The sequence below is a fragment of the Pleurodeles waltl genome, chromosome 3_1 (genome assembly GCF_031143425.1).
Source record: "Pleurodeles waltl isolate 20211129_DDA chromosome 3_1, aPleWal1.hap1.20221129, whole genome shotgun sequence".
Lineage (NCBI taxonomy): Eukaryota > Metazoa > Chordata > Amphibia > Caudata > Salamandridae > Pleurodeles > Pleurodeles waltl.
The window spans coordinates 416,277,478-416,304,241 of record NC_090440.1 but is presented as its reverse complement, the minus strand read 5'-3'; the positions used below and the strand labels follow the sequence as shown (position 1 = coordinate 416,304,241).

At 44.8% G+C, this 26,764-nt stretch overlaps 1 protein-coding gene across 4 annotated transcripts in view; it reads left to right on the top strand.

The window, feature by feature from the left end:
- The window catches only part of ZNF710 (zinc finger protein 710), a 153,575-nt gene that overhangs the window by 63,810 nt on the left and 63,001 nt on the right, over positions 1–26,764 (top strand). For 2 of the 4 annotated variants that reach the window (XM_069222672.1, XM_069222670.1), the window contains exon 2: positions 3,857–3,998. The exons of the other annotated variants lie outside the window; for them this stretch is intronic. The gene's annotated coding sequence lies outside the window, so the exon portion shown is untranslated. The remainder of the gene's footprint in view (positions 1–3,856; positions 3,999–26,764) is intronic. 4 annotated transcript variants of the gene reach the window in all.

Genomic DNA, 26,764 nt, shown 5'->3' with positions numbered 1-26,764 from the left:
CTTTGTGTGTTAAAGCATGAATATAGAAGCCCATTGGCCTTTTGCATAATTTACGTGTGTCAGAGTTGTCTGTAGTAACCTAGTCAGGCCCATATCTGGCAAAGCCTACCACACCAGTTCTTGCAGTCGTTCGGAAGCACTTTGCACATTGGGTGGTTGGTGTTTGGCTGCACTAGAGAACACCTGGCCTGCATACTCCTCAACACTCACTCCCTCACTAAACATGCCATTGAAATTTGGTACAAGACCGCTCACTGGACTTGCTCTTCCTCACCGAAAACTACTGGCCCCAGTCATTGCCAGGACAATACTCCCCAGATACAAGATTGCAAGACAGAGCAAACAGACCTGAAGGCAGAATCTCTATCCTATTCAAAGAATCCATCCAATGCTACACCACCTTGGAAAGCACTGGCAGCCACATGGAACGCTTGACCTTCAAACTCTGCCTCAACTCCAGTCCCTTCATCCTCCTCTGCGACCTAAAATACAATTTGGAGGACCTCACGAATCCCAACACTACCAACCTCCTCGAAGACCTCCCCAACCCAGGACTCGTGCAGCGAGTAAAAGGCCCCACACATGCCACCGAACACCCACTGGACCCCAGCTTCAGGAACATCACAGTAGACCAGCCCACACTGATCATCTGGTCCAACAGCACTTCTATCAACTTCAACATACCCATCACACACCACCGTAGAAACACCATCACCAAACCTTCATGACGGGACAGGAACAAGATCCTGGTCTTCCAAACTCCTACGCCACTGGTCTTGACACAACTGCAACTTCCATGAACCATCTCCAATGCCTGGATAATTTTGTGCCCAGATACCCTCGCTCCCGTTAAAGCCATCAAAACTTGAGATCCAAATGGTACGCATGCTGCTGTATGGAAGAGCTCAGGGTCACCAAACACCACTGCAAGCAACTTGAGCTCAGATGGAAACAAAGTCAGAACGTCACCAACAAGAGAAACTACAAATCCGCTCTCAGATACTGCCATCAGCAAATCAGAGTCATCAAACTGTTAGCGATCATCAACTGCATGGAAAGCAACACCAACATTGCCTGGAAATCTTTGCCATAATGAAAGACATCACCTCAGCAGCAGGTTCCACCAGCATAAGACACTCAGGATCTCTGCACTCAACTGTCCCTATTCTTCAGCAACAAGGTCACCAGCATCTATGAAATCTTAGAGCTCCAATCAGACCCCTCCACCTTTACAGCCTTCCTGCACATCTCTCCCAACACCCAGAGAACCACCCTGAGCACCAGGCCCACCATCACCACTCATGAAACCACTGGCATCATGCAGTCTATACACTTCAGAGCACCCTCGGACCCCTACCCTTACCACATCTTCATAAAAGGACTGAACCCCATCAACATAGCCCTCTTCTTCATCCTGAATGACTAAATCATCAAGCCACCTACCTGGCTCCTTGTAAAGAGATCGCAGTACCCTCCTCCTCAAGAAACCTTCAGCAGACCCAAAGATGCTAGTCAACTACTAGCCTATCCTTCAACCCGACCAAAGTAATGGAAAACACCTAGCCATGCACCTTGCTGCCATCCACCTCCTTGACCCCAGTCAGTCTGGATTTAGGCTCAACCACAGTACAGACACCGCCCACATTGCTGCCATGGATGAAATCCGGATGTTTATAGACAGAGGTGACAAAGTGACCCTCATCCTACTGGATCTTTCCGCAGCCTTTAACACCATCTCCCACCCCATCCTTATCTAACAGCTATATGAAGCTGGCATCCAAGGTCCTGCACTTCTCTGGATTTGCTGCTTCCTGACTGGCCTGCACCCAGTAGGTCAGCCTGGTTGCCTTCACCTTGGTTGCTGTCAGCCTCATCTACAAAGTCCCACACGGATCCTCACTCATCCCTACTCTGTTTAATGCCTACATAATCCCTCTCACCAGTATTATCTGTGCCCTTGGAATCAACATCATATCCTGTGCTGATGACATCCAGCTCATACTCTTCCTCTCCGACAAGAAGCTAAACACCCTTACCCATTTCTTTGCCTGCATGTCCAAAATAGCCAGATGGATGACTACCAACTGCCTGAAATTCAACACAGACAACGTAGAAGTCGGCAAAATGACCTTTCTCTCGGACTCCACCAGTTAGCCTGCGAAGCTCGGACACACACCCCCTCCCGGCAATCCACACAAAGAACCTGTGAATAGTAATGAACAACCAAATCACCATGTATAGCCAAGGAGTCTCTTTTTCCTGCTTCCATACACTCAAGATCACAGAATGTCTCACCACCAGCATTTGCAGATTTGTCACCTAAGCCCTCACCCACACCTGAAAGAGCTACACTGGTTCCCAATTCACGAAGCACTACTCTTCAGACTCCCCACATACAAAACTTTACACAACATTGGTCCCATGTACCTCAACAGCCACACACCTACCAGACACCTCCACTCAGCCGGACTCCTAGTCACACACACACTGCACATATGCAGAACCAGATCTTCGGTCGTGCCTTCTACCTCGCTCCTATAGTCTGGAATGGCCTGCCTCTGCACATCAGAGCCTCCTCCTCAATTCTTGAATTCTGCCAGAAACTTAAAACCTGGCTCTTCACTTAGCCCTGAACCTAGCTCAGCCCACACAGCTCCTGCTTCAGCGCCAGTATACCGTCCCAGGTGAGCTGTGCACTATATAAATAAAAATAACATAGCACAAAACAACAAAACATAAAACACAACATATAAATGTTAAGCTTCATGTTATATGTTAAGACATAAAGCATAACCACTTCGAGGCCTAGCTCCATCGCTTTGTTCTAAGGCTTTTAATCTATATTCTAGGTTTTGCAGCCAGTATTCTATGTTATTGCTTCCCTGTCATGCCTTGCCCTGTTTGTGCCTTGGTGTAGGTCCCTTTTTTCTACTCAGAGGGAGAAGGAGACTATTTACTGTCGTTCCATTGGTAGTTGAAGTCTTCTTCCTTTTTTGATCAAGTTTGTTGATACATTCTGTCGGGCATATATTTCATTTCTCTCTGCTGAAGGAGTCCAGGAATGGAATGCCATCTTTGATTTGGGAGTTGTTGATATGTGTTCCTCGGTATGCTCTGTGCGGAACAAGGTGGATGTTGTGCTTCATGCCAAAAGATGCAAGAGAAGTCCAGCTCTTTAGGGCAATGCACATGTTATATTGAGATCGGAGAGACCATGTTTATGAAAGAGGAAGCTGTATTACTGAGCTTCGTTCCAAAGTCCTAAAGGCTATAAGTTCTTGTGAGCAGGGCCTTACCACATTTTGATAACTCCTCATTGCCAGTAAAAATGTAATCAAATGTGTGGAAACACAATAGTGGACTGCAGGCTTCATGTCCTACATTCTCTGATCTCCGGCGAAGGATATTGGTACACCTGTTGGACTATGTAGCCTCAGGTTAGTTGAGCTTGAACAGCTCCATGAAGATCAACCCATCTTATATCCATTCTTTCAATACCAGGATGTTGAACAGGCTAACTTGTTGCCAATCCAAGTCATTGCTGATATTGTTACTTGGCACTTGTGTAGCAAGTAAACATAAATCAAGGTTCCCAGTGAGTACTCGGGAGCTACTGGTAGCTCTTCAGCTACCTGTGAGTATCTCCACCATGCGTAGGCCTACCTAGTAAATGATACGTTTTTGTTTGATTGCATTTGATATGTTTCCAAAATTAGAAAGGATACATTTAGATGTCAAATATGTGCATTTCCTGAAAGGATAACCTAATGCTTGCAGAAAAAAGTATATATAAGACTATGATTTAAATGACAATTCATGCTGCGCTGGGAGCCTTATTACTGATTTTCTCTTTTAGGTGCCAGGGGACATTGTGCTAATGACTGTTATGATATGTAGAAGCAATCAAAATTGAAATTGATGAAACTGGTGATCTTGCCTAATGCACTGCTGTGGTCACTGCTAGTAATCCTGCACACAATGGCTGCTAATGGAGTCTGGTGAGAAATTGTCACTTTTTGTAACACTGATAATATGCTTTAGTGGTTCTGGATAATTTTATTGAACATAAGTATCTCTTCTTATAGAAAACGTTTTAGCTCCCATTCATAGATGATGTAAGTTGTCTTTGCAAAACAGTTGGGTACATTGCTTCTTGTCCCTTCAGCATGCAACTTAGAGCTTTGTGTCACACGCTAAGGATTGCATGGTACACCAAACAACATTTTCTGTTGTAAGCCATTGAGGGAAGTTAGTGTCTATATTCCTATATCATTAAAGACATATCTTCCTTATCCTGGAAGCTGGGATACAGATTTTGTTTCCCAATATTGCAAGGTTGCTGTGAAGTTTCAAAAACCGATCCACTATTTCATCGTTCGAATGATTTTGACATTACCTCTATTGCTGTGTTGTAAATTAAGTAGAACATATGTACATGTTTAAGAGTAAGTGGTCCATGACAGTCAAGACAGTGAGGTAGGCTGAAAGTCAACAGAGCTCAGCTGCAGAGATGATATGAGGCACCAGGGTCCTTTTTAAGGGGACGATGCTCGGGTTGCTTCCATTGACCATTCACTTGATTGTACTTTTGTTGTGTGAAACCCTGTCTTCCGCTTTTAAATCACAGTTCAGGGGTTATGTGCCCTAGTTACAGTTGTCCCAGAGATGGCAGTTCTTGGTAAGGGATATCTCCAATAGGGACATGTCCATCGTTCTTTTGGAAGCAGTTGTGACAACATATCTGGACTAAAAGTTCCATGGATTTCTACATGACTTCTTGTACTCGCCCGTGACTGCTCAGATGTGGTCTGCCCAACAGTGAGCACAGAGCTTCCTCCCAGAAAGCCTCCCATCGGCGCTCTTTCTCCCGCTCGCAGTGCCCTAAGGGCTGCCGGCATACGGGCTTATGAGCTCGTAACACAGTGGCACTTCACGGGCATGAAAAAGGCTGCTCAGCCAAGCTCGGCAGGACAATGACTGCCTACGTGTGACGTGTAGATGTCGGGGTGGCACTGCGAATACCACGGGGACTTCGCTCATCCATGGGAATATACTGCTCTGTATTTCACTTCTGCAGAGTGTAAGCCATCCCTGCACATTGTAAACTATACATTCACCCTGTATTAGATTCTTGTGGTTACTTTGCACGTATACTTTTCCGACTCGTTTCGAATAGTAAAGCTCCTAGAAATAAGATGATACAAGATGTTGACTTTTCGGACCCGAACAAGTTGTTTCGATAATTATTGCTTAATATTGCTAAGTAAAGAGCTATCCGTCAGGGGCGACCGAGCTTTGGTACTGCGGTTAACAGTAGCAAGTAGGATGGCTGTAGGGATCACAGTAGTGCTGAGGCACATCAGAAAACCTCGCAGTGTCCAATATTCTTTATAAACTGGTTCGGCTTGTAAAGCACTTTGACATCGGAATGGACATAGTCAACGCCATAAACCTCAGGAACAAAATGTATATGTTGCAACCGTTGTAGTGCATGGAAACAGAAGACTTCCTAGGGCGCCATTAGCATGGAGTGCCAGATATCAGTACAAGGTGCAAATGGTTTCCTGGCACTAGTTGTGAAGAAACAAAATGTCCCTGCGTCAGCGCCAGCAAAAATCTTTACTCTGTTAGCTATCTGCAGGTGCAACCTCTGCTTCCAATGTCAATAATTGGGAGACGGAGTATACTTACATGCTGAAATGAATCACCGAGACTAATATTGTGTTCAGAAGAGGGGACACTAAAAGACAAGTGACAAATCTTTTCTGATTGGCAGTTGCTAGTGCAATTGGGCTGTCACTAGTCTCCTAAAATGACAAGTACACCTCCCCAATCAATCATGCCTGTTCAACATCACACCGTTCCTTCCTTTAGGCTACTGCTCGTTTTTGAAGTGTCATCCATTTCAATACAATCTGTTGTGCAGGCACTTTCCTTATGCGACACACATATACAGTGTTGGAAATTAACCCCCATGTATGTTTTTGGGGGAAATGTGTTGTGTAGTCAGCCTACAGTGATCATTGCAATATGTAGATTGGTGAAAACACTACATTTGTTGTGCCAGTGACTTGACAACAAGGCAGTGGACTTCTGGAAAGTAGGGAACATGAGGAAATACATCCCCTTCACATGTGCCAGGAACTTCAAATTCATTTTTTAGCTGAGTGCCTGATTTCAAGAAACACTCAAAACACCAAATCTTCAGAAAACTTTTCAGCACTCGTCATCACTTACAAGCTGCCAGCAACTAACTCGCTGCAACACATGCCAATCAGTGCTCACTCCACAGTTGCTATCACATTGAACTCCTAGAACTTTGACACACTTCATAAGAAGGATAGCTCTCGCATCCGCTGCTTGCATCCTATATGTCCTGGTCACCAAGGGTTACAACTTTATAACACAGTTCTTTTGCCTCCAACAAATTCCTCTTAGTAGGGGATTTCAATTACCATTCAGAATTAAACTCTGACACCCAACTATTATTCTCAGACCTGGAAACTTTAGGGCTATCCCAGATAATAAGAGGCCCTACATACATTTCTGGCCATACATTGGACCTCATTTTTACTAAAGCAAAGGACCTCCAGATTGATTCTCTCTCTCCTTTCACCTTGTCTGATCATTCAGTGATCTTTTTTCCATCTTCCCACCAAAAAAGCTCAATGCAATAGACAGAGTACTGCCAAAAACAAACCAGGCCTTGGAGAGAAATTAAATTTCAAGTTAATCTTTTTCTCCTACTTTCCTAGTTCATTATACCAGAAAGTTCTCAGACATCACCAGTGCGCTCATTAATTTCCAAGACTCTTTAATCCATACCTTGGATATAGTAGCACCATAAAAGACCATACATTCCACTTCTAGCAGACCCCATTTCTCTTGATTTTTGTAACAGCTTAGAAACAAGCCTGTATGAAATGAGAAAGAAGATGGCGCATCTCTAAATAGATGTTAGATAAAACCACTTACAGGCTAGCTTTAAATAAATACCATAAAAAGCTCAAACATGCTCACAAATCTAATCTTATTAACCAAATCGACAGAGCTGGCAATACATCCAAGAAACTATTTAAAGTGCTAACCAAGTTTATGAAGCCCACTGATTGTACTCCATCCGCTCCAGCATCCCAACTACTATGTTACACAAATTATTTTGCAAAAAAAATAGGGACTATCAGAATCTTGCGAACCATTCAGTGACCAGGATGAGATCTTCCTCCCTCGCACAAGCTCTCTACCACATTGTTCGGTTTTGAACCTATTACCCAGGATATGGTCTCTGAGATTATGAGCAAAGTCAAGTCAGGGTCTCCTTTAGACCTTGCTCCCTCACCTATTATGGTGTCACTTGCTGGCACTCTGCTTCCAAAGATCACAGCCCATCTTAACCTCTCCGTAACCCATGACACTGTCCCACAAGTATGGGAAGCAGAACAAGTAATGCCCATCCTGAAAAAAAAACAATATAGCTCCTCTAACGCCCGCTAACTATAGGCAGATATCTCTTCTTCCCTTCCTTAGTAAGGTATTACATTTGCTTACTTCACCAACAACTTTCCCGCTACTTGGAAACAAACTCCATCTTGGAGTCATCACAGTCCAGCTTTAGAGCAGCACACAGCACTGAAAGCGCATTATTGGCAGTGCTGGATAGTATCCGTCTCTCCCTTGATGATTGTTGTCCCTCTATGCTGGTGCTCTTAGATCTGTCGGCTGCCTTTGACACCATCTTTCATTCTGTCAGTGTCCAAAGACTGGCAGAGATTGGTGTCAAGGGCAAAGCCCTGGACTTCCTCCAAAGCTTTACCTGCGACCAGATGCAAACCATCAATCTTGGCCCTTTTAAATCACAGATTTTGCCTTTGGACAAAGGAGTACCACAGGGCTCTTCATTGAGCCCTACATTGTTTAATATCTACGTTGCTCCACTGGCTCAAGTTGTTAGATCGTGTAGCGTTGATCTGATTTCAAATGCAGATGATACTCAATTGACCATCTCTACCAAACCTAAGTTCAGGGAATGCATGAGGAAAATAGCATTTTGGATGTCTTGGAATTATCTACAGCTCAGTGATAAGACGGAAATTGTGTTGTTCGGAAAAGCCTGAGACTATTGGTCGGACGATTGGTGACCATCCGTACTAGATCCCCCTCCTCAACCCAAAACGTTGGTCAAGAATCTTGGTATCATGGTAGACGACAGCTTAACTATGAAAGAGCAAGTTGCCACCACATGCCGTTCTAGTTTCGGTCTTCTGCGAAAGCTGAAAAAGGTGTTTCAGTGGCTACCTATCCACACTAGAAAGACTCTTACACAGGCTCTGGTGGTCAGCCGCCTGGCTTATGGAAATTCTGTTTTGGTAGTAGCAAATGAGTCGCTGATATCTAAGTTACTAGTGATACAGAACACCAGCTTGTTTAGTTTGTAAATTTCCCCCAAAGCTCCATCTGAAGTTGATGTGAGATCTCTTCATTGGCTCCCCATCTGGGAACTTGCTATTTTTAAACTCCTATGCCTGGTATACAATTCCTATTCAAGCATTGTACAGGCATATTTGTGTCACAAACTTGCCCCATATTGCCCGGCCAGGAACTTGAGATCTAAACTCCAGCTTCTGCTCTGTCCCCAGAGCTTTCGCACGGCCATACATGGAGGACGGTCCTTTTCGTACCTGGCCCCACATTATTAGAATAACTTCCCTTGCACATTTGTGCTTGCCCTGATCTAGCACGTTTAAAAAAACTTTTTAAAACCTGGCTTTTTCAATCCTTCAACCTCTTTCTCTTGTATTTCCATTTCTTTTTTGTGTTTTGTCCTCTATCTGGGCTTGTGCTCTAGCGCTGAGATACATCTTCATGGATGAGTTGTGCGCTATATCAAATGTTTAATAATGTTGTAAGCACAAAACCAGAGGAAGAGTGCCACTCGTCCACATGACCATGCACTATTTAGTTAACCTGGCCTTCACTGCACTGAGCTGCCTCTGCTCCCCTCTCTGTCTCATACACCTTCAGTTTCAATCTTATATACAGAAATGCCATAAACAATAACACCTTTGCCAAAAAACTCAGCAACCTCATCACCAGTCATTTCAACGAAGGAGGAGACCCTAACTGTAAGAAAATAAAAATATCACTTTTAGTTGTCTGAAAGCATCAGCCTAACTGAGCACATTCGTGAAACAAAACACTATTCTTTATCACTTCCAAATCGGAATGGATTAGACAGACACCCATGCATCCCTTCTTCTTCAGCCATCCACCTTGGCTAACCTGAGTCGGGCAATCACAGTGGCACTCTTTCAAGGACTTCTCCCTTTCAGCACAGATGCACAAGATTTCGTCATCTTCCCTGCCAACCACCAATTACTTGACAATGTTCGCACCCTCCTTGATGCTCTCAAAGACAGGTCGAAAGTCTCCACTCATGCTTCTCTTGAAAGACTAACACGAAGGCAAATCCCGCACCCTATGATACCAAAGTACCCTGAAAATGAACACATCATTTATAAAGAAGAAAATAAATGGTACAAAGAATACTTCCATCACGATTTCCTGAATCGAAAATATTGCAGGCATCCCACTTACCGCATAATTCATTTAGATATTCACTTCAACTTTTACATCCCACTTAAAAAGGGATGCATAGGCTGTAGGACGTATGTTGAAGAGAAGTTCTGATGTGTTTGTTCGATCCAGTGTAATTACGTCAAATACATTATATTGCAATAATGAGAGTACTAGTCAATATTACAAATGCAATTTTTTTTGGAATGGACTTCTCGTTTATCATACATAACATGTTTAATGTGTTGTGAATAGCGAGATTGAGCAGTCATACTAGAACCTTAAAGTTGGTGTGAGAAATGAAGTAATGTGAAGGAGACCGTAACGGCACATATTTAATTGTATACAAAGTTGGATATTTACAGACTGCATATATATTAATTATACGTGACGTTATGGAAAGATGGACTAGTCGGTCAGTAAGTGCATTTCAAAGTGTTATGTATTATAAGCATTCAGTATAACAGTGTGAGGCGTAGGTGATTGCATAGTTTGTAGGAGACATTAGATTTGTGGTGCCATGGCTGGCAGTGTAAATTTGTATTGCTTCTTATTTGTGTGGATATTCTTATTAGTTTGATGACAATTGGCATTACCATTTGCAACCATTTAAATCTTGCCGTCTGTACGAAGCCTTTTTCTCCACTATCAAGTCACAATCTGGTACTTGTGAAATTCCACCAAACGCCCCTTCACCAACCCATTCTTTCTGATTTGACCGCTCTCTCATTTCTGGGGGTGTATGCAGTTCTTTAGAAGCTCACACTTTTGTTGCTCCTGACATTCTCTCTCTTTCAAACCCTTTTGTTTTTTTTTCCCCTCCAACTTTAACCTCTCCTTTTTTAGGTTGAGCCTAGGCAGCACGCAAGCGCTGTCTCTCAACATATTGTAATCCTCATCTGTGGGCTTGCAGCAAGCCAATCTCACGCCCATAACTTCAATTCGTTCCTTGGCCTGCCTTTCCAAATTCCCTCAATTTCGTATGTAAATGCTTTACGTTTGTCGCGCCTTGAGACTGTTTTGTTACCTCCTTGGAGACCGACCCTGTTACATGGATTATTGCACAATCAGCCATAAACCTTAGTGCCGGCGCACTACTTTCTTTTGCCTTCCCGCTTCGCATTGCATGGCCGGATGTTATTTGTTCCTTTTCCTTGTTTTGGGCACACCACTGTTTCCTTGTAGTGTCTGCGCACAACAGCCACAAGCTGGGGGTGGGGGAGGTCTTTTTTTATTTATCCAAGAGTTGATGTGTTAGGTGACCTAGGCCTGTATCATTCAGTGTAGGTTGTTGGTCAAGGATAGCTTTGGGTTTGCACAGTAGGCTGAGCTGGAACTATACCACATGGGCTTTTTTCTTCATCTAGTCTTTGAATGACAGAGTAATTTCAATGTAAAGCATATGGATTTTTTTTTTATAAAGGTGAGATCAGATAGGGGATGCTGTGTAGTTCATGCTGTCTTTCAGTGCCTTGACTTGTGGCTGGATTGTGCTGATATTAACAAGGAAAAAGTCATTCTTAATTTGGTTAAGATTAAGGTATGTATCAAACATTCAGGTTGTCTGATATCGTGACATTTTTGTATTTTTTATTTAATAGCCTAATAGCTTGCTGGTGAAGCCTTTGCCAGTTATTAAAGGCCAACGAGGAAGAGGGCCTCTAACCTCCGGGAGAGCCCAAGAAAGAAGTGTTATAAGCACATTACAACATTCCATCCTCTAAGGGTAAAATGTCCTAAATTAAAAATGGAGAAACAAAAAAGCAACATTGGAATGCTGGAACTCCGGGCTTATACCAGCCATTATAAATCCAGATCGACTCCATTGTCTTCAATGGAGCTCCCAACGTTCCAGTGTTCTAATAATGTTTCTAGCTGACCACACTTTGAGGTTTAGTTGCTGCTGTTAGTGTACTAGCGAATCTTGTTGGCAGACAATTACAGCCACTGACTCCAGGTAAATACTGGATAACATGGGATGAAAATTGAGCCCTCTAGGTCGTCATGGGTCAGAAAGGTGTGGGAATTTGAATGAGTCCATTTGACCAAATAGCCGTCTTTCTTTCCGAGGAGTTGAAGCATTTCAATATGTTTGCTTGGCATGTATGAGACAAGGGTTTATTGCAGAACTAAATTGTCAAGGGTATCAAAGGTCACTGAAAAGATTTAGGAGCAATAGAAGGCTATTATATTGTCATTGATCTTTTAGAATATCTTTTTTCATTGGTGTTGCCCTCTTAGTGTCATGATGTAGTAACATCTAGACTAGTAGAATTGGACTGTCCTTCGAAGGTCCAGATTTTCTTGGAACTGGTTGGTGACTCCCCTCTCAAAGATTTTTCCCCACGAATGGTAGATGGGTAATAGGGCGGTAGTTGAAATGTTGGTCTTAGTCAAAATATTTTTTTGAGCGAGGGCTATCATTTGTCTCATTGTATAAACATGTGTGGAAGATGTCTCTGGGGAAAAGACCACATCATGTAGGTGTGTGAAGGCCCTGGGTAGTAGGAATTTGAAGATTGGTGCTGTGAATGAGGTGAGAAACTGAATCGTTATGGGTTCAAAGAAATTCCAGGAAGGAATAAGGTATAAGGTGTTTAGGAGATATGTGGCATTTCACTTTATGGTATTAATGTTAGGGTGCCTAACTTGATTTTGTTGTTGACATTTGTGTTGGCTATTTCTATAGTAAGCCTGGGGGGTATTGAAAGAGTGCTGTACAACTTTACATTTTGCCCTGTTTTTGTTGTTGGCTTTGAAAATGTTTGGTGATGCTGCGAAGAATTGATGAGTTAAACACTTTCAGCTGATATAACTTGTGATTTGACAGTTAGTAGTTTGAGTCCCGGCAAACTAACTCAGCATTACATTCTTCCAAGGTCAGTGGAGTGAGTACCACTAAATTGACTACTAGTAATATTTGTTATTTACTGTGCTTGTGTTGTGAGATGCTTTATAAAAAACGAATGATTATATGCAATCTTAATCTTGGTCAGCGGTGATGTTCTGTTTGCAGGTTTTGCATATTATTTGGAGAGTTGTCACACTGCATGCAGGAGTTTCAATTCTGAATTTTGTTGATGTATATTGCTGAGTTGTAACTGGGTGTGTGAAGACAGAGATTTGCCTTTTTTTTGGGGGGGGGGGGGGTTCAAACTCGTGATAGAACGTACTAGCGCATGTATCCCGGTATGAAACACTATTGTTAACAGAAAGGACATGGAGCCCACCTGTTGTTTACTATTTGTTGGCTTGCATGGCACTCTTCTTTACAGCCTCTGTCATTGTGCAGGCCAAGCATAATTTCCGTTCCTTTGTGTGGAGCGGAGACCAAATACTGATTGATTCACCTTAATCAGTGCCCGTCCGCAGCTCCCGCTGTGATTGAGGTACGATTTTGTTCTTTTTAACTTGTAGTGTTCTTCAAACAGAAGGCGTGTGACTTCAATTTAGTTTGTCCTGCTGGACACTTTTTTGCCAAAGTTTTATTTTCTATAGTTAACTTTCTGATATTTTGCCAAGTCTTATTTTCTCACTTTGCAGATTAATGTTTTGTTTTGTTTTTACTCGTAGGTGCTGTTCTTAAAAGATGCTGAATAGCTCGTTCTACATATTGCAAAACAACATTGTTTCTTTCTTAAGTGTAATTTCCAAAATGATGTTTTAACACATAATCGTGCACTACACTCTAATCCACCACACTCTGATCCAACCCACAACAATCTACCCCAATCCAATCCCCACTGCTCCAGTCCAATCCAACCCACTTAAATCCACCCCACCCCACACAATCCAATCCAATTAGTCCAGTCTACCCCACTCAGTTGAATCCGCCCCACTCAATCAAGTCCACTCCATCCAATCCAATCCTTTCCACGCCAATCCAATTCAACCCACTCCACTCCAGTCCATTCCACCCCAATCCAATTTACCCCTCACCATTCTGCCCCAATCCACCCCACACTAAGCCACCCCACTCCATCCCAATCCATTCCACCCCACCCCATTCCATTCCACCCCACCCCACTGCATTCCACCCCACCCCACTCCATTCCACCCCACCCCACTCCATTCCACCCCACCCCACACCAATCCATTCCACCCCACACCAATCCAATCCACCCCACTCCGCAATCCTGCCCGGTCCAGCCCAATCCAATCTATCCCACTCCAATCCTCCTCATCTAAACCGCTGCTCCCTATGTGATCGAAGTACTATTTTGTTCTTTTTAACTTATTGTGTCCTGCAAACAGAAGGCTTGTGACTGGCAAAAACATGCCCACCAGGACAAACAAAATTGCTAAGTTTTATTTTTTAAAGCTAGCTTTCTTTTATTTTGCCAAGTCGTCTTTTCTCACTTTCCACTCATGTTTTCTTTTGTTTTTGCTTGTGGGCCCCATACTCAAAAGATGACAACTAACTGGTTCGAAATATTGCAAAGTAACCGTGTTTCTTTATTATGCATAATCTCTGAAATGTTGCAGTACACCCCAATCCAAACCATTCAAATCAGTCCCACTACTATCCATCCACCTCACCACAGTCCAATCCACTTCCCTCCAAGTCGACCCCACTCTATCCAACCCACTCCACCCAATCCGCCCGCCCAATCCAATCCACTCCAATTCAATCCACCCCACTCCAATCCAGTTCACCACACTCCAAACCAATCCACTCCACTCCATTCGACCTCATCCCATTCTAGTGCATCCCAATTCAGTTCAAACCACCCCACCCCACACCAATCTACCCTACTTCAATGTACTCCAGTCCACCCCACCCCAATCCAATCCACCCCACTCCAATTCAACCCACCCACCTACTGTACTCCTATCCACCCCACCCCAATCCACCCAACTCAACTCCTGTCCACCCCGCTGCACTCCTATCCACCCCCCACTCTACTTGACTCCAATCCACCCCACTGTACCCCAATCCAATCCACCCCACTATAGTCTAATCTACACCCCTCTACTCCACTCTGTGGCACTCTACTTCCCCTTCTCCAGTCAACGACATTCCACGCCACTAACTTTTAGCCATGCTGAACAGCAGCCACACTGGTGTACAAGATAATTAAAACATATTCTTGCATAGGCGAGACCTTTTTGCTTGCCAATGCTTCTTATGCTTTGCTGTCATTATTGGATTTTTATTATGGCCCATGGAAGGGTGTTTAGGGTAGGAATGAGTGAGTCGTGGATGGTTGCTGGAGGGAAGAAGGTGATGGTTTGTTGAAGAAAGGAAGGTGTGTAATGAAAATGTTATTTTGGTTGACCCTTTGTAAGGGGTCTTTGTGGATTGTAATGGAGAAGATGGATGATGAGACCAGTCTAATGACTCTGATTTCAATTTAAAATCTTATGTTTTTTTTCTTTTAAGTTTGATGTTCACATGGACTGTAGTTTGAATCGGCTTCTTTAGGTTAGAAACCTTCAGTCGTTGGCATGAAACATTTTCAGTCATATCTTTGATCTGCCCACAGAAGTATTTAATCTCACTGTATTTCTGTTAGCTGCTTGGATGTATCCTTCCACACCCATTGGAGTGGTGAGGCACTATTTTATGTCTGAAAAGTATGATCAATTATCACACTTTCCTTGTTTTCTGTCTTGCTTTTATGATATTCATAGAGGGATTTTTTTTTTTACTGCATTGCAGTTTTATAAACGTTTATTTTTATAGCGCTCAAATGTCAGCCTGATGCTAAGGAGGCCTCCCAGTGATGCCTCTTCCCTACCGTCAGGGTTCTCATCGCACAGTAACATACTCAGCAGCACCTCTCCACTGAAACTGTTGTCTTGCTTCTAGGACGTGCCTCACGGCTCTGCTGTTAACCTGCTTACTGTCCAATCCTCACCACGCCTAGTGCCTCCCTGCTACTGAAAATCATTGGCACGGCCAAGGGGGCTGGCGTGGAAACGGCAAAACCCATTGGCTTTGTCAGTGCTTGTGTTACTGAGATCTCCTCCTCTTTCCTTTATCCATTTCTTCTTTCTCAGTTTGACTTTCTCTTTTGCTGTATTTGTTCACATATGCATCACTTTGCTTCTGCAGTCCACCCCCCTTTGTTTGTACTCAACTGAGTCCCCTCACGTTCTGTAATTGTTCATCCTTCCTTATAAGTCTTCTTCTGCTTCCCTCATCTCTCTGTCCTCTTCATTTATGACAGCTCTCTTCATCTCTCTCACGTCTCGTATTTGCTCCTTTTTAGGGTCGAGGCTGCAAGTGCACGAGCTAGCGCAGTGATTCCCAACCTGTGGTCCAGGGACCCCTGGGGGTCCGCAAAGGCTCCTCAGGGGGTCAGCAACTGCTTAAAAAAACTCAATAATATTAACAGATTAGGTCCCCAGCTTTCAGTAATGACTCAGTGGGGGGGAGATGGGGGATTGGGGGGTGGGTCCCTGGATTCTAATAATGTTTCAGTGGGGATCCCCGGGTTCCAGTATTGATAAAGTGGGGGTCCACAGAAGTTAAAAGGTTGGGAACCACTGAGCTAGCGCATGCATCTCGCTTGCGAGAGACTGCTGTGCTTACTATCTGTTGGTTTGCGTTTCACTCTTCTTTACAGCCTCATAATTCGTCAAGGCACGCCTGGCATTATTTCCGTTCCTCTGTGTGGAGCAAGGATCAAGCACTAATTGATTCAATGTAATTAGTGCCCTGCTTCTGACGTGCTCAAGGTATTATTTTGTTCTTTTTAACTTGTAGTGCCCTGCAAACAGAAGGCTTGTGACTGACAAAAACATGCCCAGCAGGTCAAGCAAAGTTTTATTTTTTAAAGCTAGCTTTCTTTTATTTTGCTAAGTCGTCTTTTCTCTCTTTCCACTCATTGTTTTCTTTTGTTTTTGTTTTTGCTCGTGGGCCTTGTTCTCAGAAGATGTCAATTAACAAAAACAATCTGCACCGCTCCAAAGCAATCTGCCCCCATTCCAATCAAAAGAAACTGCCCACTCTATTCTGCCCCTCTCCAATCCAAAACAATATGCCCCACTCCAATCCAAAACAATATGCCCCACTTCAGTCAAAACATTCTGCCCCACTCGGCTCCAATCCAAAACAATATGCCCTGTTCCAATCCAAAACAATATGTCCCACTCCGATCCAAAACAATCTTCCCCACTCCGATGTGGCACACTCCAGTCTGCCCCACTCCAATCAAAAACAGTCCGCCCCACTCCAATTCAAAACAATATGCCCTACTCCAATCTACCTCACCCCAATCCATTCCACCACACAACATCCCAATTCACCCCACTCGAATCCACCCCACACCCATCCAGTCAACACCACACCAACCCAGTGCACCCCACTCCAACCCACCCTAATACAATCTGCTCACTCCAATCCAAAACAATCTGTCCCACTCCAATCCAAAACATTCTATCCCACTCCAATCCTAAACAATCTGCCCTGTTTCAATCGAAAACAACCTGCCCCACTCCAACCTGCCCCAGTACAACACAATCTGCTCACTCCAATCCAAAACAATCTATCCCACTCCAATCCTAAACAATCTGCCCTGTTTCAATCCAAAACAATCTGCCCTACTCCAATCTGCCTCACTTTACCCCAATCCAACCCACTCCATCCCAATTCACCCCACTGTATTCCAGTCTACCCCAATCCAATACATCTCACCCCAACCACCACACCCCAGTCCAGTGTAGTCCAGCTCACCCCACTGCAGTTCGATCCACACTTGTCCAATCCTATCCACCCTACTCCAATCTAACCCAACCCTCTCCAGTCCAAACCAGCCCATTCCACTCAAGCCACTGCTACCCTTTCCACCTCACTCGAATACAATCCACCCACTCCAATACAATCCACCCGACTCAGTCCAATCTAGTTCACATGAATCCACCCTACTCCAGTCGAACCTACCCCACTCCAAACCACCTTAATCTACCCCACTTCAATCCATTAGACCACTCTCCAATCAATCCACCCCACTCCAGCCCAATCCACCAAAATCCACACCACTCCAATCCAACCCAGTCCAGTCCCCCCCACCCTAATCCAGTCCAATCCACCACACTCAAGCCAATCCACCTCATCACACCCTAATCCACCCAACTCAGTCCAATGCACTTCACTCCACCCCACTCCAGACCACCTCACTGCAGTCTACCCCACACCATCGCAATCCAGACCACCCTATCACACCCTAATCCACCCCAATCAGTCCAATCCACCTCCCTCCACTCTGATACACCCCACTCCAGTCCACCTCACTCCACTCCACTTCAATCCACCACATCACACTCCACTCCAATCCACCACACTCTACCCCATTCCAGTCCACCCCATCCCAGTTCAGTCCACTACACTCCAGTCCAATCCATCCAGCCTACCCCACTCCAAACCACCCCAACACACTCCACTCCACTCCAATCCACCCCACCCTATCCCGGTTCAGTCCAGCCCACTCAAATCCAATTCATCCACCCCACCACACTCCAATCCACCCCACCTATTCCAATCCCACATACCTCACCCCAATCCAATCTAATCTACTCCCCCCCCCCCACTCCAATCCCATCCACCCCACCCCTGGCCTATCACTCCAATCCTAACCACCCAACCAATCCTGCCTAATCCACATCCCAGTTGAATCCACCCCAGTCCCATCCACCTCACCCCATTTCAATCCACCCTACTCCATTCCAATCCTGTCCACCCCACACCAATCCACCTCACTCCACTCAAGCCACCCTAATCCAATCCACCCCAATCTATCCAATTCAATCCACACCACTGCCTCAATCCACTCTAACCCACTCAACCCTATTCCACCCAACCCCACCCCACAACACACTTTGCCATTGAATCCTACTCCCCTCTACTCAGCTTGGGACTCCAATCCTCCTACTCCACTCTACAGTATTCAGCCAAATTCACTGTGACACTCTACTCCCCCACTCCACTCTGGCACTCCACGACACTAAACTTTAGCCATGCTGAACAGGAGCCACAGTGGTGTTAATCGTGGCAAAACAAAGCCAATAGGTCTTGTATAGGCGAGACCTATTGGCTTTTCCAATGCTTATTTGCTTAGTCTTTCTCTCTCCATTTATCGTGATGTCTGTTTCTCATACCCTCATCTGTTTTCCTTTAATTTTCATTTTTAGCTTCTATTCTTCTTTTATTTGTCCTTTTTGGATCTATTCTAAAATAACCCATTTCAGTTTTACTGTAGAATTCTATTCTTTTTAAGCCGTGTGTAGGAGGCTGGCCTGGCTTGTAGTGGGTACCAGAGGTACTTACACCTTGTGCCAGGTCCAGTTATCCCTTATTAGTGTAGAAGAGGTGTTTCTAGCAGCTTAGGCTTATAGAAGGTAGCTATGGCAAAGCAGCTTAGGCTGAACTAGGAGACATGTAAAGCTCCTACTATACCACTGGTGTCATATGAACAATATCATAAGAAAACACAATACACAGATATACTAAAAATAAAGGTACTTTATTTTTATGACAATATGCCAAAAGTATCTCAGTGAGTACCCTCCGTATGAGGATAAGAAATATACACAAGATATATATACACAAACCAAAATTATGCAGATAATAGCAAAAGGAAGTAATGCAAGCAATGTAAAGTTACAGTAGATTGCAATAGGAGCACATAGGTATAGGGACAACACAAACCATATACTCCAAAAATGGAATGCGAACCACGAATGGACCCCAAACCTATGTGAGCTTGTAGAGGGTCGCTGGGACTGTAAGAAAACAGTGAGGGTTAGAAAAATAGCCCACCCCCAAGACCCTGAAAGCTATGTGTAAAGTGCACCTACAACCCTCAGAGAGCACAGAAGTCGTGATAGGGGGATTGTGCAAGGAGAACAAACACCAGCAATGCAACAACAGTGGATTTCCGGACCTGAGTACCTGTAAGACAAGGAGACCAAGTCCAAGAGTCGCGACAGTGTCGAGAGTGGGCAGGAGCCCAGGAAATGCCAGCTGAGGGTGCAAGGAAGCTGCCACCGGTTGGAAGAAGCTTGGTGTTCTGCAAGAACGAAGAGGACTAGGAACTTCCCCTTTGGAAGATGGATGTCCCCCGTCGTGAAGAAGCTTGCAGAGATGTTCCCACGCAGAAAGACCGCAAACAAGCCTTGCTAGCTGCAAGGGTCACGGTTAGGGTTTTTGGATGCTGCTGTGGCACAGAAGGGACCAGGATGTCGCCACTTGGATGAGGAGACAGAGGGGGCGCCCAGCAAGTCAGGGAGCCCTCACAGGAGCAGGCAGCACCCGCAGAAGTACCTGAACAGGCACGTAGAAGAAAAGTGAACCAGAGTCCACCCGAAGTCACAAAAGGGAGTCCCACGACGCCGGAGGACAACTCAGAAGGTTGTGCACTGCAGGAGTGTCAGGGACCCAGGCTGGGCTGTGCACGAAGGAAATCCTGGAAGAGTGCACAGGAGCCGGAGCAGTTGCAAATCACGCGTTACCCAGCAATGCAGTCTAACGTGGGGAGGCGAGGACTTACCTCCACCAAACTTGGACTGAAGAGTCACTGGACTGTGGGAGTCACTTGGACAGAGTTGCTGAGTTCCAGGGACCACGTTCGTCGTGCTGAGAGGGGACCCAGAGGACCGGTGATGCAGTCTTTTGTTGCCTGCGGTTGCAGGGAGAAGATTCCGTCGACCCACGGGAGATTTCTTCAGAGCTCCTGGTGCAGAGAGGACGCAGGCTACCCCCAGAGCATGCACCACCTGGAAACAGTTGAGAAAGCCGGCAGGATGACGCGATACAAGGTTGATAGTAGTCGTCTTGCTACTTTGTTGCGGTTTTGCAGGCGTCCTGAGCAGTCAGCGGTCGATCCTTTGGCAGAAGGTGAAGAGGGAGATGCAGAGGAACTCTGGTGAGCTCTTGCATTCGTTATCTGGTGAGATCCCCAAAGCAGAGACCCTAAATAGCCAGAAAAGGAGGTTTGGCTACCTAGGAGGAGGATTGGCTACCAAGAGAGGTAAGAGCCTATCAGAAGGAGCCTCTGACGTCACCTGCTGGCACTGGCCACTCAGAGCAGTCCAGTGTGCCACAAACACCTCTGTTTCCAAGATGGCAGAGGTCTGGAACACACTGGAGGAGCTCTGGACACCTCCCCTGGGAGGTGCAGGTCAGGGGAGTGGTCACTCCCCTTTCCTTTGTCCAGTTTCGCGCCAGAGCAGGGCCGGGGGATCCCTGACCCGGTGTAGACTGGCTTATGCAGAGATGGGCACCATCTGTGCCCATCAAAGCATTTCCAGAGGCTGGGGGAGGCTACTCCTCCCCAACCTTCACACCTATTTCCAAAGGGAGAGGGTGTTACACCCTCTCTCAGAGGAAGTCCTTTGTTCTGCCTTCCTGGGCCAGGGCTGCCTGGACCCCAGGAGGGCAGAAACCTGTCTGAGGGGTTGGCGGCAGCAGCTGCAGTGGAGACCCCGGAAAGGCAGTTTGGCAATACGTGGGTTCTGTGCTAGAGACCCGGGGGATCATGGAATTGTCCCCAATGGCATTGGGGTGACAATTCCATGATCTTAGACATGTTACATGGCCATGTTCGGAGTTACCATTGTGACGCTGTACATACGTAGTGACCTATGTACAGTGCACACGTGTAATGGTGTCCCCGCACTCACAAAGTCCGGGGAATTTGCCCTGAACGATGTGGGGGCACCTTGGCTAGTGCCAGGGTGCCCACACACTAAGTAACTTGGCACCCAACCTTCACCAAGTGAAGGTTAGACATATAGGTGACTTATAAGTTACTTAAGTGCAGTGGTAAATGGCTGTTAAATAACGTGGACGTTATTTCACTCAGGCTGCACTGGCAGGCCTGTGTAAGAAGTGTCAGAGATCTCTATGGGTGGCAAAAGAAATGCTGCAGCCCATAGGGATCTCCTGGAACCCCAATACCCTGGGTACCTCAGTACCATATACTAGGGGATTATATGGGTGTACCAGTATGCCAATGTGAATTGGTGAAATTGGTCACTAGCCTGTTAGTGACAAATTTGGAAAGCAGAGAGAGCATAACCACTGAGGTTCTGGTTAGCAGAGCCTCAGTGAGACAGTTAGGCATCACACAGGGAACACATACAGGGCACATACTTATGAGCACTGGGGCCCTGCCTGGCAGGTCCCAGTGACACATAGACTAAACAACATATATACAGTGAAATATTGGGGTAACATCAGTGCTTTAAATGGGCCGGTACTCTCCGGTACTGAGTACCGGCACTTTTTTATTTTGAGAGGGAGAGTACCGGCACATCTCAAGAAAAACGTAATACTTTTAATTAGAGAGTACCGGTACTTCTCAGAAACAAGCAGGTACTCTGGTACAGAGTACCTGCACTTCTATGTTTCCATTTAAAGCACTGGGTAACATGCCAGGCAAGATGGTACTTTCCTACACCGTGTCGATAGCAAATATTAATGAAAAAATATAAATGTGCGATTTTATAAATTCAGAATAATAGGTACATGAGAACTCGCTCGAAGTGCAGACTGCGTCAGTTATTTGTGCAGACCAAAAAGTTTTAGTAAAAACAGGTGCATCTTTGAGTAGGTCAACCGTCTTAGCGTCTAATGATCACACAGCCTGGCACTACAGCCCTTGTATGGGGGCCACGCTGCACCTCTACCCCCCTCCTGCCCTCTTGCTGTCCGGCCTTCCCGTGCCGTGAGTGCTCTTTGTATTCTTCCTCTGCTCTTTCAGTTCTTCTTCTGGTCGCCCCTCCCCCACTGTACTCTCCCGTTGCTTCACGTTCGTTCCCTTTGCGTCGCTCTTTGTTCAGTCTCCCCCTCTCTACCTCCCTCTTGTTCTCCTCACCCGCTCTCCCCCTCTTTTTTCTGCCTTCGCTGTTCTTTTTCTCTCCAGCAGTCTAGAGCCTCCTGTTTCGAGCCCCGCCTCCTCTTCCCATGCCTCCCTTCTCCCACGCTTCCCATCCCCCTTTCCCCGTCTCTCCTGCTCTTTCCCCTTGTTGCCTCTTCTCTCCCACTCTTCTTTCCGCCCCTCCCCCTTTCATTTGACCTGGTTCCTCCCTCTCTTTCCACATATTGTTTTTCCTTTGTTAATCCCCTCTCCGTTCACTGCCTCTGCCCATTCTGTGTTTTACTCTCCCATTACTCATTCTCTCCCTTTCTCTCATTTTGCCTTTTTGCCCTTCTGTTGTGTTTCAGAAGCAGATAACGAAACCAAGCAAAACCTATCTGGCCCGACTTCTGTTCACTTCCTCCAAACGGACTCCAGCTTTACTCCTGTTTTTTTGTGATATGGCTCCTTTGTGGTTATCAAATACCTCTTTGAAATAGTATTCATTAACTTTTGTCTTCATGCTTCTCGGCACCCCCGCATTGCTGTAAACCTTTTTTTTTTTTTTTTTTTTTTTTACAATACCCCTGCACGACCTCTGTCTCCACATCAGTTACAGCCAGAAGTATTCACTGTTTTTTTCAGTGACTATATATAAAATAACACACACACTCTCGCTCTTTCTCTCTGTTAGGACCACGTTAGGAGAAAAAGGGGGTTTCCCGTGCCCTTTTTAATAGGAAAGTTAGAGACAGCTACAGCCAAAACTGCTAAACGGTTTTACACCAAATTTTCATGAGTTATAGTTACTTTAGGGCACGAGTTATAGTCGGGGCCACTTGAATTATGCAGCAGGGAGGGCCAAATTATGTGGCAAAGTTGAGTAAATTATGTGGCACGAAAAGGCAAATCTAGCCTATTTGGGGCACATTTTGTAATAGTATTACATCATGCTATGGTTATAGTTTCTTGAGATAACTATAAGGTGTGAATTTAAGTGCTTTTGTTAGATTTAAGTGTTTTGTCTTAACTGACGCTTTCCCCAACTGTAATGTCCTTTAACCTTTGGTATTGTCAGTGAAGGCACTGCACATTCTTCTTTTGTAAAGTAAGATAATATTTCAATTTCTAACTACAGCATCACTTTAACATTTACACACACACGTACACACAATCACACTCTTTTCTTGCTTTCTTTAATGCAGTGTATGCCCCCAAGCCCTCTTGTTCTTAACAGTGTGTTTCAATCCCTTTATTTTATTGTGTCTCATCTCTCACGTGAGAAGGAGGCACACTTGGCTGTCGCTTGCGAGGATCTATTGTTTCTTTTTTTTTTTTTTTTTCTAAGAAGAGGCTTTTAGCCCACCCTTTATTTAACATTGCTTGACTTCATTGTCACTCATATTTTCTTCCTGTTCATTGGTGAGTGCATGTCAGATTCACTTCGGCTTCGTGTTTTTTTTTTTTTTCTTGTTTGGAGTGTGGACCACTGATTTCTTGATCTACTGCTCTGTGTGTGCTTGGACTGTGATACCTAATTTGTTTTGGTGTGTATTATTTATTAGTATATTTAGACACACCTCTGGAGTTCTATATTGTTTTTATCTGCTTCTATGCCTTTTCATTTTTTATTTGTCATCTTGGCCCTGCCGCTCCTCTTACTCGTTTGCTTTCCAGATTTTTCAAAACTTCACTTTCCAGTAAGCTACTTTTCTCCAGGCATTCTTGTTCGATCTGCATACCACAACTCAGTTTACTAGATTTTAGTAAAGTTACAGGTGGCAGTATTCACAATGGGTTCATTTGTTTATGACTCACTCTAATTTTGGTTGCATTCCGTGTAATGCCGCCTCCCTTCCCAATTGGGAAAATCCAACGCAACTTACATGTTTCAGAATTGCACCCGCTGGTGATATCGGTGCTTGCCTAAAATGCATGAGTCACCTTCACTTCCCTTTAACTCCACTCACCCCAGTCTCTTAAGCTACTCTACCCTCGCCCACCCCTGAGCCATCAGATATCCCTCACTTCTATCTTCTAGTGAACCCTCAAGTCACCCTCAGCTCCTCTTACCTCTGCACACCCCTGAGCCCTCAAGTCGACATCCCCTTCCAGAACCCTTAAGTCCCCTCACTTCCTTTTACCTCTACCCAGCCCTGGGCCCTCAAGTCACCCTCACCTCCCTTTACCTTTATCCATCCCTCAAGTCACCCACACCTCCCTTTATCTCTACACTGTCCTAAACCGTAAAGTCATTCTCACCTCCCTTTACCTTTACCTCTACCTCTACCCGCCCCTAAACCCTAAAATTTCATTTTTTAAATAACATTAAAAGTATGCTAGTAAAAAATACTTGCCTGTGTGTTAATTTAACTATGTGGTAAAGGTACAAATACTTAACTGTGTGGTGAAGGCTGTGAGGTAAAGGCTGTTTCCACTCAGACAGGACACAAATGTTTGGAGGAACTGTTGTTTTTTTTTATTCCCTCTAGTATGTATGGCTGGTACTTTTGCCTTTTTGCCAGTTTCCCCCTCCCCACTCAACTATCTGCACCCCTCCCTTAAACCTCATACTTTTGGCCCGTCTGAGAAAGAGCATGTGTTGTCATGTGTGAGACATTTTGCCTAATTAGAGGGCTTAGAGCCCCATCCATTGCTTACTATTGGTTGGAATCATCTTTACTTTAATTTCCTTGCTTCTCTTTGGTCAGCAAGTGTTGTCTTTACTTCCTTTGTGTGTGTTTGTCCCTACCCTGGAGCTAAGCCCAAAAACGACTTTTCTTGTCCAATATCCTCCCACTGCTTGCTGCTTTCAGAGGTACTTTTTGTTTCCTCTTACTTGCATCCCCTTCCGCCCTCCCGCATTGTTGCTTGACCTGCCCTCCACCCTCCTCTAGCAATGTTGCTAGTCCAGTCTGTCTCTTACCCGTTGTGGCTTGCTCCGTCTACCCCCTCCCTCTTTGTTGCTTGCCCCTCCTGTCCACCAGGAACAAAGCACCCAGAAGTCACACCAACAAGCACCAAGATGCTAAAAAGAAACAAACTTCACTATGCTCCATGTTCTGCATGGCCTTTTTGGTGCAGTCTTCATGCAGGGCCAAAGCAGCAAAAGCAGCAAACTCTTGCTCGGACATAAGATAAATGTTATTTTGTGAAGGCACAGAAAAACCCCATACTAAGAGGGCTGATTATTGCCCTTTGCAGTCAATGCTGGCCAAGGTTTTTTTTTCCTTTCCTAACATTCAGCCATGCTGCACAGCAGCCGTGTGCTGTACAACATATGTAAAAGAAATCGACAAATTCAATATCTCACCCAAAAGTAAGACCTATTGGTTTTGCTACTGCATGTTCAATTTTGTGAGTGTATGTTTCTGTGTGTGTGTGAGAGAGAGAGAGAAAGTGAATATATGTGTGTTTGTATATATGTATATGTGTGTGTGTGTGTGTGTGTGTGTGTGTATATAATATGTGTATATGTTTTTTTTCGAAGTATATTTCACTTTTCCATGTGTCTATTTGCTTATTCTATATATTTTACCTGGTTTCATTAAATTTAATGTAATTGTATTTTTTACATTTTTTATTTTATCACTTAGTTTTCATATTATTTTGAAAGTTGAAAACTGTTTCCCTATTTTATTTTTAATATAGTTGTTTGCATACTTGTATGGTTGTTTAAATTGTTTTTATAGAAAACCTATGACTTAAAACATAATTGTTTTAAAATAATATTGCATACCAATACTTTCCTTCAATATAATGGCTCCCTCCTCGATGTAGTGGGGGTGTGCCCTTGCCACTTCACCTCCCAGCTTGAATTATTTGGTTATGAAAGCCTTAAGAGTCTGTTTGGTTCTATTCAAAAGTTCAACACTCATCTCACACTGCTGTGTGTTCCAGTACCAGTCGCGGCTGGCGGTTGGGCGTGGAGTACAAAACAAAAAAATATATATATTAAAAAAAAAAAAAACTTATTGTAAAGTCACTGCCGCGCCGCCGCACTCCAGGCACAGGTTCCCAGCCTGCCCTGCTCCAGTCACGACGCTGCTCAGAGTTGCGTTATGATTGGCTGGAGTGTCCTGGCTGGGCGTTCCAATGCAGACTGGGAACCTGAGCCTGCTCTATCCAACTCGGCAACACAGTGCCGGGTAGGAGAGAGCCCTTGTGCGCAAGTGTGTTTGGCCAGCCCAAGACGACCGGCCAAACATACATGCGCACTGAGGGGAGTGCTCTGTGCACTCTCCTCACTGCTCGTCTCACCCCCATGGCCTTGCCCCTTTAAAAATAAAACCATAATAAACACAGTTCATTATTGTTTTATCTCTAAAGGTTTGCAGTTCCTGCTGCTGGCCTGGGGGGGGGGGGTACGCCCCTGTCCAGTACCCTGA